The following is a 13,393-nucleotide window of genomic DNA, read 5'->3' on the forward strand; positions in this document are numbered from 1 at the left end:
TATGTTTATAGGGAAAGCTGTGGTGATTATGATATGCAATAGAATGTCCTTTGATTAAAGTATAATTCTATTCCATAGGGCAGGACCAAAAGGGAGGCTTTACAGTTTACCTTCAATGTGATCAATTCTGGGCATTCCAAAAGGGAAGCTAACAAATATTTGTAAAAAGAATCAAATTAGTACACCTGCTAGCATCAATCCGTATCCTTTGAAAGGAACCACAAACATTTTTTTTAAGATTTTATTTATTTATTTGAGAGAGAGAATGCCTGAGAGGGGGGAGAGTCAGAGGGAGAAATAGACTGCCCACTGAGCAGGGAGCCCAATGTGGGACTCGATCCTGGGACTCTAGGATCATGACCTGAGCCGAAGGCAGTTGCCCAACCAACTGAGCCACCCAGGTGCCCCAACCACAAACATCTAAAATTGAACATGGAGTAGATAGTTGGAAGACAAAGTCAGAGCCCATCCAGGGTCATTCATTCCTTTAAGTAACTTAGAAAAGCCTTTTCTCAAGTTATAGAACATCCATGTGGATGGATAAAGCAAACTAAACTAGTAAGACAAATAAGAACTAAACTAATGAGACAGATATAAGAGATCACGACCCTCCCCATCACAAGCAAGTTTGTAATTCTGATATCAAAAAGCTGAAGAGGAGGGCGCCTGGGTGGCTCAGTGGGTTAAAGCCTCTGCTTTTGGCTCAGGTCATGATCCCAGGGTCCTGGGATCAAGCCCCGCATCCGCATCGGGCTCTCTGCTCAGCAGGGAGCCTGCTTCCCTCCTTCTCTCTCTGCCTGCCTCTCTGCCTACTTGTGATCTCTGTCAAATAAATAAATAAATAAAGTCTTAAAAAAAAAAAAGTTGAAGAGGTATGCTCATGTCGAATGTCCACCTTGAAATGTGTAATTAAATTAAAATTGTGGGTGAGCACCCTCAGTGGGTTTATGTGATTACACTGCAGGCACTGATTCTACTTTTATTTATATTCATTCATTTCGTTATTTATTTATTTATTTACTTATTTTTATTAACATATAATGTATTATTTGCTTCAGGGGTACAGGTCTGTGAATCTTCAGTCTTACACATTTCACAGCACTCACAGTAGCACATACCCTCCCCCATGTCCATCACCCACCCACCCCATCTCTCCCACCCCCTCTCCCCTCCAGCAACCCTCAGTTTGTTTTCTGGGATTAAGAGTCTCTTATGGTTTATCTCCCTCCGGTCCCATCTTGTTTCATCTTTTCCCTCCCTTCCCCTCACAATCTACCACCCTGCCTCTCAAATTCCTCATATCAGAGAGATCAAAATATTCACTTTTTCTTAACACCTAAGGATATTGTTTGAGTGTTGACAAGGTACCAATGATATTACTTTGTCCTTTTACTATACCTCTCACGAGAGGATCTTTAAGATCTTAACTCACGTTAGTGTGTTATTCCCAGGATTATTCTTCCTGTTTTACAACTAAGGAAACTGCTTCCCATGGATATAAGTAACTTGTTCAAAGGCTGCAAAACCCAGTCTCTAATGTGGCTACAAAGCCACTTCTGATTCCAGGGCTTGACTGTTCCGCCCTCAAGATTAGCACTTGAAAGAGGCATTCTGCGATGGCTCTCACCCAGAGAATGGTCATGTGGACCCCATTAAATTAAGAATTTGTGACCATACATGAGGAATCCACTGTGTAGACTCCATACAGGAAGGGTTTGCTGAGCAAATAAAGTAATACAAACAGACGACTTGCTACATGGAAAGGTTGCCAAACATTTCATCTGCATTGGCTTATACCCAGTATGCTGATTATAAACAGGCTATCAATTCACAAATTAGGATGCATATACTTGGAATCTTTTTTTTTTTTTTTGGCGTTTGGTTTAAGTCCATGATAATTAGTATTTATGAGAAAGCAGTAAAACCATATTTGTTTAAAAATATATTTTCCCCTTTTGATTTTTCATGGATTTAGACTAGGAAATTATATACGTGTGTAAGAAGCCTTGAGAAATGAAAGCACTAAGTAGCCTTTGCATATATAGCAAAAGTGCAATTTCAAAAAGAGGCTTCCAGGAAGAGATGGAGAAGAGTATTGTGGAATTTTGAAGGCAGCAAACCCACAAAACAGGAGAAGCCATTATTCACCAAGACTTTTGGGTGTCCCTCCACTTCGGTTAGCTACTTTCTTCATAGACAGAATTCAGTGATGTTCCATCTGTGGTCCCCTTTGGGTTGCAACACGTAACAGGGAGTCACCGGAGCTCCTGGCACTCTCCTAGCAGACTTGTGAGGCTGGAACAAGCCTGGCTTGGCTTGCAATGAGGTTAGATGCACTTTTCTGCATGAACCTTTGGCAGCTCATTTTGCAGTCATGGTTAAAGGTTGTGGCAACCTCATTTTTCATTAACAAAGAGTCAAAGCATACCTTACCACGAGGATGCAGAATCTAGGTAGAATGGCCTGCATAATCACAGAACCATGCGTCAGCTGTCTGTTTTTATCACCACCCCATTCGTGGTCTTCCATCTCTCTGTGCTGAAGGAAGATAGAGCGATTATGGTGCCTGCATGAATAATCTATTATTTTAAAATGTAAATTTTCTCATTACTCTGTCAGCCATAAATACCTTCTTCACTAGCATGCTGTTTAGAATCACCATCATCTGGGGAGGGTCATTTTATATCCTCTGGTCACATGATCTAAGCAGCATTTTCATGACTTTGGGGAATAAAACAGGAAAGAGGGGGAAATTTTTAAAATAGAATAAGCTTAATGGCTTTTTCACTTATAGTTTCTTTAAATACTTTAATATACTATGAGGGGATATGTACTAACCTTTGATGGAAAAGGGAGCCTATTTTGTAACCAAAAGAAAGTGGAAAATATTTCTGGAACATTTTGACTTTCTTTCAAACCTCTTAAATAACTTTAAAAAGAAGTATGGAATAATAAAATAAAAACTTGAAGGCTGCCAATGCAGATCTCACAATAATTTTTCTGCCAAAAACTAAAGTTATTGCTATTCGTATTAATAGTTCTGCCCCACTACCAAAAAGAAAATTTCTGGCTCAGTCAAAACAACATATCTACTACCTCCACCCAAAATTCTAGAATCAAGGAAAGCAGTAAAATGATAAATTGTTAAATAAAAGCAAATTTGTGTTTGGTATGTCTGACTCCTAAAAGACACTGTTATCCTTAGAAGCAAGATAGGCTGGATGGGTACATATCATACGGTTATCTTTCATAAACTGGGGAATAATTTCCAGATTCCTTTTTGGATAAAATATACACTATTACTACATTTTTGGTTATTATCCAGATATTTCAGCTACTGATTTAAATGTGATGCTATTTGATTGTGTTTTAAAAAACATTATGCTAAAGAATAGCATGGAGCCAAGTAGACAGAAACGAGGATATTGACACTAACAAACAATTTATATGTGAGAAAAGTTAATTTTGCTAACAGGCTAGAGAAAGGATGATTGGTAGCAGAGAGTGGAGGAAATTGTCCAGACAAAAGATGAGGAGATCTCAGACTGGGGCTGTGGATATGGAGTTGAAATACTTCTCTTTTGGAAGGCGTCTGGGTGGCTCAGTTGGATAAGCATCTGCTTTCAGCTCGGGTCATGGTCCCAGGGTCCTGGGATCGAGCCTCACATCAGGCTCCCTGCTCAGCAGGGAGTTTGCTTCTCCCTCTCCCTCTGCTGCTCCTCCTGCTTGTGCTCATTTCCTCTCTCCCTCCTGTCATATAAGTAAATAAAATCTTTAAAATAAAGATTTATTTATTTTGGAGAAAAAGAGCATGTGTGAGCCGGGGGGTGCGGGGGTGAGGAGAATCTCAAGGAGACTCCCCACTGAGCACGGAACCTGATGTGGGGCTTGGTCTTACCACCCTGAGGACATGACCTGAGCCGAAATCAAGAGTCAGACACTTAAAGGACTGAGCCACCTAGGCCCCCCAAGAGCTGAAATACTTCTAAGCAATGGCATCATCTGTACGCTGGCCTGAGGCTCTAATTCTCCTTCCATTATTGTTTCTATGGGAAATTATGTTGTGAGACATACAGGAAGGAGGGAACATGTCTGTCTTGGAAATAGCTCTCACCACTGCTTTGACATCTGGTTGATTCGAGGAGTTCAGGGAACACTTACCTGTTCAACTGTAGAGAGGTGTTGTGCCTGTCCCCTTCTGGTACAGCACTCATGTGAAGGGACTTTGGAAGGCACTGTTTCATCACCCTGGAAGGGCCTATATTTTCCTGGTCCTCCCCTACATAGACTGTAGCTTTGGGTGTCAAATGATGAGCTGTCTGTCATCTACCCCTCACCAGCATGGATGGTCAGGAATGGGTATGGCCTATGAGCTTGTGGGACAGGACTGATAGTCAGCACCAGGCCTGGAGCCAAAGGGACTCCCTTACAATTGTCTTGTGTTAGAAGATCTTCCAGCCCTTATATAAAAGCAGCCACTTTCTCAGCAAAGCCTCAGAGCAGTGTTTTCCAAAGTATGCCCCTTAGACTTCCCTTATCAGGAACAGAAGGCTTGCTAAATCTGTAGATGCCCAGCTTTTACCCCAGACCTTCAGGATCTGATCCTCTGGCAGTGGGCTTCTACAAGCTCACACAGGTAATTCTGCACATGAAAGTTTAAGAACCATCCTCTTAAACCTTCTCACCTTAACAGATTGTGATGAGTTTAAAAACTAGTACGGTGATTGACAGCATTACTGCTATCAGAAGTCCACATGAGCAATTAGGTATTGTGTTCTAGACTGTGTGAACCTTCCTTTTTTCTGATCACTGGCAAAGAGCAGGGGTTGCATATAATGAGAGTGGCTCAGTGCTCAGGTGGCCTGGAGAGTAGAATCACCACTGCTGTTTAGATAGGTGTTCCCACGGACTTGCTTGCTTATTTTGGCCGTAACCGTGTTGGTGCTGCTGAGCAGAGTTGTGCATGTAACTACAGCCTGTGCCTTTCCGTTTCTCACTCTAGAGGTATTTGCTATAATGGTGCAGGCCAGAAGAGAAACCAGAGAATAACTGTGAGGCCTTCTTCAAGGAGAGTAGGTCAGGGAAGGGAGGGATGGAAAGATCTGAGGTGCAGCTTGGGGCAATGACGATTGAGGACAAAAGAAAAGAGATGGTAAGAGACTGGCATCAGCCCAGAGTCTGGATGATAAGATAGGATATGACCCCATCCCCAAAAGACACTCTTGAGAAATAGAAACAATGATTATGATGATTTGAAAAACACAGGAATTTATCTAGCATTATCTTTACTTTTCCCCCTCTTCCATCTCCACTCATCACCACTAGCCCCAAACATAAAAGTCTAGTTCTGTTTTATGAAAGCAAATTTTCTCCATCCTGGTTTGTTCTCCATTGTTATACTAGATATTCCAGCGAGCTTTTTCAGTCACGAACACATGTCCATTTGCAGTTAAGAGGTCAAATTACTAAAATGAACAAGGTATAAATTAGATAGGAATAGGATTCAAAAGTCTCAAAAGGGGAATGACATACATTGGCCAATGAAAATAGATCATGGTCATATAAACACTTATCCATATTTTGGATTAAATGATTAGTTTCCAATTTTTTCTTCTCAAATATCAAAACAAAACAGAGGCACCTGGGTGGATCTGTTGGCTAAGCATCCAGCTCTATCTCCGCTCAGGTCATGATCTCCCAGTCATGAGATCGAGCCTGACATGGGCTCCGTGCTCAGTGCAGAGCCTGCTTGGGACTACTCCCCCTCTCCCTTTGCCCCTGCCCCACCTTGGGCGCATGATTTCTCTCTCTCTCTCTCTCTCTCTCAAATCAGTCAGTCAGTCTTTAAAAACAAAGAAAATAAAAACAAAAAGGCACACCTATGGACCTCTCCACTTTAGGCTTTTTGTGGGTTTCACACATACCTCATCTCATAGGATGCTTAGATGGTCCTGCAGGGAAACAGGGAGGATATTCTTGTCCTAATTAGACAGACAGGAAACCTGATGGCCAGAGAAGGTAAGTGATCTGCTAGACATTTTACGATCAGCAAATGGTAGAAGGATTCCAGCCCATTTCTTCTGGCTCTGAGTCCAATGATCTTTTCTCCAATGTGCTGCCTTTTCTCTTGTCTTACTATTCCAGGAGAAGATAGACATTTGTACTGCTTCTTGGTCACTGATTCTGTTATCACTAATTAGATGCTAGAACATCCATCATGTATTGGTCTGTCTACTAGGACTTCACTGAGGAATTGTGGTCTAAATTGTGAAATCTAGATTCAGAAAATTCAAATATCTAAAGATGAAAATGAGCAAAAAATTGGGTTGCCTTTCCTTCCTTTTTTTTCTACAGGTGTTTCATGTCAGTTGGGGACATACACCTTTTATTCTCCATCTCTTCAGCTTTGTGGAGAGTTTACCAGGCTTCTAGGCCTTGGGAAACACAGGCAAAGCCTGGGCACGCCCAGGTTTAGAGACCTTATTTCTCAGGTTATAAAAGCAGGTGAAGCATCACCTCCTCCACTTGCAGTCAGTGGGGGATTATAGGGGATTAGAATATTTAAAGACAGTTCTTGAGGTTTGTGTTTAGGAACTGTGGAGAGGAGGGTGTCCCGATTTGAGGGAGCAGGTTCTAATACAAAGGGCTTGGAACCCGCAGTCAAGCCAGTCAACTCTACTGGCCTTCACTCCATCATAGGTTTCTGGTGGAGGGAAGGAAGGGAGAAGGCAGGGGTTGTGGGGGCAGTTGGAAGAGGAAGTCTTGACTATTGCTGATTGTCTGGGAAGGGGACTATAAGGTCATAGAAATGTGGAGCAGGGGGCGCCTGGGTGGCTCAGTGGGTTAAAGCCTCTGCCTTTGGCTCAGGTCATGATCTCAGGGTCCTGGGATCAAGCCCCGCATTGGGCTCTCTGCTCAGTAGGGAGCCTGCTTCCTCCTCTTTCTGTCTACTTGTGATCTCTGTCTGTCAAATAAATAAATAAAATCTTTAAAAAAAAAGAAAAGAAAGAAAGAAATGTGGAGCAGGAAGGATAGATAGAGATCACCTGTGGTACCCAATCCTATATCCAACCAATTTATGTTATAGGTAAGGAGCTTAAAATTCAGAGAGGTGGATTCCTTTATCCATGGTCACATAACATGTTAGTGAGTGAACCTAGACAGGAACTCTGTATTCCAGCCTGAGGTCAGCTAGTTCCGCCACCCCCGCAAGCACCAGCTTTGAACAGTGCCCACAAGCATCCTGGGGTAAATGCTGAGGAAGGTACTGCTTGCTCAGGAGGGCCTGTTTCAGCTTGTAATGCCCCTTCCTTGGGTCTCTGGATCTTTGCCAGCTGTAGGAGGCCCTAGGGCAAGAAGAAAGCAAGAAGTAAGATGAGAAAGGAGGGGAGGGGAATGATGACCATAGAAAAGTGTCCTGTGTCTCTAAAGCAATGAGATAGACTTTTGTGACCTGCAGAGACTCTCTGATGGCCATTTCAAAAGCAAGGGTCAGAAATGCTTTGGGCAACAGATGGCATCACTTAAATATACATTCAGCCTTTCACTGTGGTGCCTTTGAAAAACAATGCAAATTTGGATGAAAACTCTTTTTTTTTTAAAAGATTTTATTTATTTATTTGACAGGCAGAGATTATAAGTAGGCAGAGGCAGGCAGAGAGAGAGGAGGAAGCAGGCTCCCCGCTGAGCAGAGAGCCCAACGTGGGGCTCGATCCCAGGACTCTGAGATCATGACCTGAGCCGAAGGCAGAGGCTTTAACCCACTGAGCCACCCAGGTGCCCCTGGATGAAAAACTCTTATTTCATTTCTGTTTGTATGCATCAGAGACATGAACTTGAGAGTGCTTAAGAATTGTGGCCTTTTATTTTTGGTATTATATATACATACTGCTTATGTCACCATGGCCAAGCTACGTGGCATTATATATAAATGAAAAACTCTATTTTGTCATTCTAGAAAATAATTGTTAGATAATAAGGCATTTAACACAAAAGTTTCATAAAACCAAATTTCAGGTTTTTTATTTTCTTTCAGCTTTGATGGATATCCCTGTGATTAGTGAGTTGCTTCCCCTGAGACCTTTAGGGGAACTCATAAATGTTGATGAAAAAGTTTTGAGGTTCCATATATCTAAAAACTAACATGATTCCTCCCCAGCCACATGAAGCAGATATGTGATAATTAGTCTATTTGCTAAAAGAGCAAATGAATGAATGAATGAATGAATGGGAGAATGAGGGAATGCTCAGGAGTTAAAAGTGGCTGACTAAATTAACAGAGATTGGGTTGCTTTGGAAAAAAAAAAAAAAAAGCATTTGGCAACATTAGCCCGATGTTATTTGGTAGACACAGTAAGGTACAGTATGCATTACTAACCTCATTAAGTTCCAAATAAAACTCTATACTTTACACCATTTCTACAAGAGGTTTTATTAGATTTCTTTAACTGGTGTCATATTTTTTGGCCAGGGCATTTTTAACCAGCTTCACATAAATAAAGTTCTATTTTGTCACCATGTCATAGTAAAATAAACTGCTTGTACTATGCATCCCTGCCAAAGCCAGAGCAGACGGGGAAAGGATATAAATGTGTCAGTATTCAGGGAGAGAAAACACATAAATGCACATGGCGACTCTCTTAACTCTAAGGCTCAGCGTGATACTAATTCATTTGGGTGACATTTAGAAAGCTACTCCCAACATAAATAATATATATATGGTGGGGGGGATCTCTGACAGACACAAAGTTGAAAAAAAATGGCCTGAAAGAACGCACATCAGATTTTACAGGTGCTCAGAACATTAATGTACAGTGATGGATGACCTTTTCGCTGAAGGTTGACATAATGTTGAATGGAATGTTTTGTTTATATCTGGTACCAAGTTTATTGACCAGCACCAAAGGGTAGAAATGAGATGGGATTTGAACAGTCTCTACTTTTTTTTTTTTTTGGTATGGAAACTGTTTTCTATGTCCCACTCCCTTACAGGCAACAGTTCTTAAGTTGTTTCACAGAGATCACTCCACAAGATGGATTACTCTCTTTTTAAAAAAAAAAGAATCTTAAGCCTAAGTATTCATTACCAGAGGTGCAATTTTTGATGGGTAAATATGAAAAATTAAGCAGAAGAGGTTGTGTTTTTTTAACCACATTTATCACACATCTTTAATCTTGGTTTGTCATCTCTAATGTGTCTACACTTAAAATTCCCATGATTAATGGTGAATTGCTACAGAGAGTGCCTATAGATAAAAATCACAAAATCCAGAAATGTAAGTGACTAACAATTCAGCCGGGCCATCTGAATGACAGCATAGACTTGTCCCCATAGTGCCTTTTCCAGTATGTAGAAAACAGAGTTACAGTGAAAATAGGAAAAACTTGTAGTATCAGTCCGAATGTTAATTTCCTTTCATCACTAAATAGGAAATTGTCACAATACAAAAGTAATCCCTTTGGGAATATTTTCCAGGTACTTAGCATAAATTATTTCTTTCATAATAATGTAAGCCATTATACCTAGTTATTATAAACTCTTGAACAATGCTATACAGACTTCTTTCTTGATGGTTACACCTTACAAGTTAATTTTACCGTATCCATCTTTGGTCACTTTTTGTTTGCCCATTTGCTTATTCTTCCATTTTTATTCATTCATTTAGTAAGTATTTTTTGGAATGCCTACACTGTGCCAAGTTTTGAGGAAGATACAAATATGCACCAGACAAGGAACTTTCAAATGACTTTAAAAGTAGTGCTGTAGATAAAACAGGTGCAAAATGTCACAAGTATCAGGTAGAGTGTGATCCATATCCTTGGAAAGTTACTGATAGTGTTGGGAGGGGCAGGTACGGAAAGGTCATTAGTTGTTGCTGGAGGGCTCTGGAAAAACTTCTTGGAAAGGTCGGTATTTGAGGCTGCTCTTAAAGGATACCTAGGTTTTGTACCTCCAGAGAATAGGATAAAGTAGAGCAAAGCCATTGCAGGCATAAGGAAAATGAAAGAAAGCAGAGGAAGGGAAGAAGAAAGGGACAAGTGAAGGAATCAGAAAATAATGGAAACATAAGTTGGGGCCAGAGCAACAAGGACCTTGAGAGGCCAGCTGAAGAGTTGACGCCTTCTTCCCTGCTTGGTAAGGGAGAACTTAAAGTCTGTAGCATATAAAACAGATTTGATCAGAACTGTGCTAAGGAAGAGCTCTCTAGAATGAGGTGGAGGATAAAGAGACCAAAGGTGCACTTGGGAAGCCTTGATGAGAGGGGAGAATTCCTATAAAAGAACATGGAGAAAGAGGAGGCCAGTGAGTAGAAACATGAGATATAGGTCAAATCAGAGGATCACAGACATTTTGTATTGGGGATGATGCATCGACCCTCAGACTTCTGCTCTGTGACTGGGACAGTCAGTTAAAAATGGGAGCAGGTTTAGCAGGGATGGAATGACAGTTTTGGTTCTGGACACCAGTATGATAATCTGGTTCTACAAGAATCATTTTGTATACATTTTGAATCCCTAATTTCTAACTAAGTGTGGATGCTGAATAAAGTTGGGATATTATTTAACGAATTACCCCAAGTGAAGATGTTCAGTAGGCAATTGGAAAATCGAGCAATGAACGATCTGTTTTCTCTCTTCATAGTGTTTGGTACATAAGAGATGCTTACACATGTATTAAATATCTAATAACTTTTTTTTTCATTTTCTTTTCAGTGTTCCAAAATTCATTGTTGATGCACCACACCCAGTGCTCCATGCAATACGTGCCTAATAGCTTTTAATTCTTGGCCATAGAGTAGTTAAAATGCTTAAATGGTAAATAAATATTTCTTAATAAATTCCTCTACCATGATCATTTCCAAAGTGATAGATTTATACCCTCTATTCTCAGTCAGTACTGAACACAATATTTGAATTGTATGGTCTTATGCTGAGAAAATTTTTATGCCAAAAAACTTAGTGCCAAAATTAGTTTCTGCTAGTAAAGAACACTAACATTTAGCTATTTGCTTGCAATACAAAATGAAGAAAATTATCTAAAAGTTTTTTCTGTGTTAGCTCTGTCATCTGTTGGATTTTAGTTTTCATTAGGCAAGGATTCATATTTTTCAATTTGGAGCTAACAACTTATAAACTTTTATATCCTGTTGTGTTCTATTTTGACTTTTCTTTTGTATTCTCTATTTCTGACTTTACATAGGCTTTAAGGTTTGTGACTCAGTTTTATCAGTTGTTTACCCCATATTCATGTTATGAACAATATAAATTTATGGGTTACAAAACAGAGATATTAATGCAATCTTTGTTATTTAGTCTAGTTGCTATTTATACAAAGTAGCCCCAAAGTATCTTGCTGTATTTATATGAAGTTCAAAAGATGATTAAGAAACATCTTAAAGTTGAAGCACATTGCTGATTAGTAATAGCTTATAGTATATCTTGTTATCATTAACCAAATATTTTCTGACATTCAACCCTTGACAACCAAGAGCAGTGTTTAGACATGGACCATAATACAGTAAATTGACACTTCAAAACTAAATAGGTAGAGGCAGAGAAAGAATAGCAAAATGATAAAAATCAAATTCCACAACACCGCTGAAGGATCCAGAGAACACTGGGTAGCCACAGCTTGGTGATAGATGAGTAACCAGATCTAAACGTTCTGTAAATACTGTCATTTCAGAGAAGTTGGGTTTTTTTTTTTTTTTTTTCCTTTTTAGATATCCTTTTCTTCATACCTGAAACATGAAAACTTGGAGACTGAGTCCAAACTATAGAAGGTCTAGTCTTTTTGCCCAAGGCCATGCACTGTAGACTGGATAAAAATGGAATTCAAGGGGCAGCTGGGTGGCTCAGTGGGTTAAATCCTCTGCCTTCAGCTCAGGTCATGATCCCAGGGTCCTGGGATCAAGTCCCACATCAGGCTCCTTGCTCAGTGGAGAGCCTGCTTCCTTCTCTCTCTCTCTCTGCCTGCCTCTCCACCTACTTGTGATCTCTGTCTGTCAAATAAATAAATAAATAAATAAATAAATAAAATCTTCTTTAAAAAATGGGATTCAATTGTGTTGTATTTTTGGAATTTGTCTTTTTGGGATTTATTGTTATGATGTTAAGGAATCTCTGTTTCTTGTTTTGTTTTGCTTCTACCCTTAATTATTGTAGTATAGACTTTCCAAAGAATTGTCAGTTTGAACTCCAAATGGCTAGGAAATGGTAGGACTTCCTAAGGTCCAAACTTCTTTAGTCTACAGTTTCTAAGTCTGATGTCACTTCTAATTATTTAGGATGAAAATTCTGCCATTTATTTAGTGAATATTTGAATGTGATAATATAAAAGTAAAATTAAGAAAGAATTCCAACTTTTAAGCAATGTATCCAAAGAACTGATAGGCACAGAGACATGGAAATATGGGAATCTTTAAGAACATAGAATAATAGATTCCCCCAGTTGATACTCTGTTTCCTGCTTCAGTAGCTGTACAGATAAGAACTAAAAGGAGGAGGACTATTGCTCATTTCACTGTGGTTCTCTATTATTGTCCACATTTGCCCTCATTCATTGTACCTGCAGTAGGACTACGTAAAGCATGGGCAAAAATGAAGCCATTGCAGGTTCCCCTGACAACACTGTATGGAATCAGTGAAGCGCTTTGTGGAATTCTAGAATGCAGTCTTAGGTGATGAAATCTGGATAACTCAAAAGCCCATATCAGAAGCTCCAAATTGATTCTATTTATGCATGTAAAAGTGTGCTAGATATGTACAATGGCAGATTGAGATTGATCTCTCAGCCATTGTACTGCCTTTGTAGGAAGTATCAGGCTCCCTCAACCACCTATTTCCACAGTAGGGAAAAACAGGCTAACACATGGAATTGAGTAAGTGTGTTTGGAGTTCCTGGGTTTCACTCACTTATTCGTTTATTCCTTCACTGACTTATCCTCCCATTTATCCTTTCACTCATTCATAAAAAGGTATCCAGAATTTATTATGATAGGACTGAGAAGATGAGTAAGATAATTCTTATTCTTGTCTACTAGGACACACATAAATGAATTTTCTTGTTTGGCAATAAAAAGTTTGCAACTCTATGTTAATCTTCAAGATTTTTTAAAAAGACTTTACTTATTTATTTATTTAATTTAAGAGAGAGTGTGTATGCACGAGCTGGGGTGGGGAGGTGTAGAGGGGTAGAGAGGGGGAGGGAAAGAATTTCAAGCAGGCTCCATGCTGAGCATGAAGCCTGATGCAGGGCTTAATCTCATGACCCTGAGATCATGACCTGAGCCAAAACCAAGAGTAGGATGCCTAGCCGACTGAGCCACCTGAACACCCTTGTTAATCTTCAAGATTAAAAAAATTTATTCATCTGTGAAATCTGATAGTTTAA

The 13,393-nt window shown here is 39.8% G+C and overlaps 1 protein-coding gene across 2 annotated transcripts in view; it reads left to right on the forward strand.

Annotated features, from left to right (window-relative positions):
* SLC25A21 (solute carrier family 25 member 21) overlaps positions 1-13,393 on the forward strand; it is a 486,988-nt gene that overhangs the window by 202,730 nt on the left and 270,865 nt on the right. The window lies entirely within an intron of this gene.

The sequence above is a fragment of the Lontra canadensis genome, unplaced genomic scaffold (genome assembly GCF_010015895.1).
Source record: "Lontra canadensis isolate GAN:19392208 unplaced genomic scaffold, GSC_riverotter_1.0 scaffold42, whole genome shotgun sequence".
In the NCBI taxonomy this organism is placed as follows: Eukaryota; Metazoa; Chordata; class Mammalia; order Carnivora; family Mustelidae; genus Lontra; species Lontra canadensis.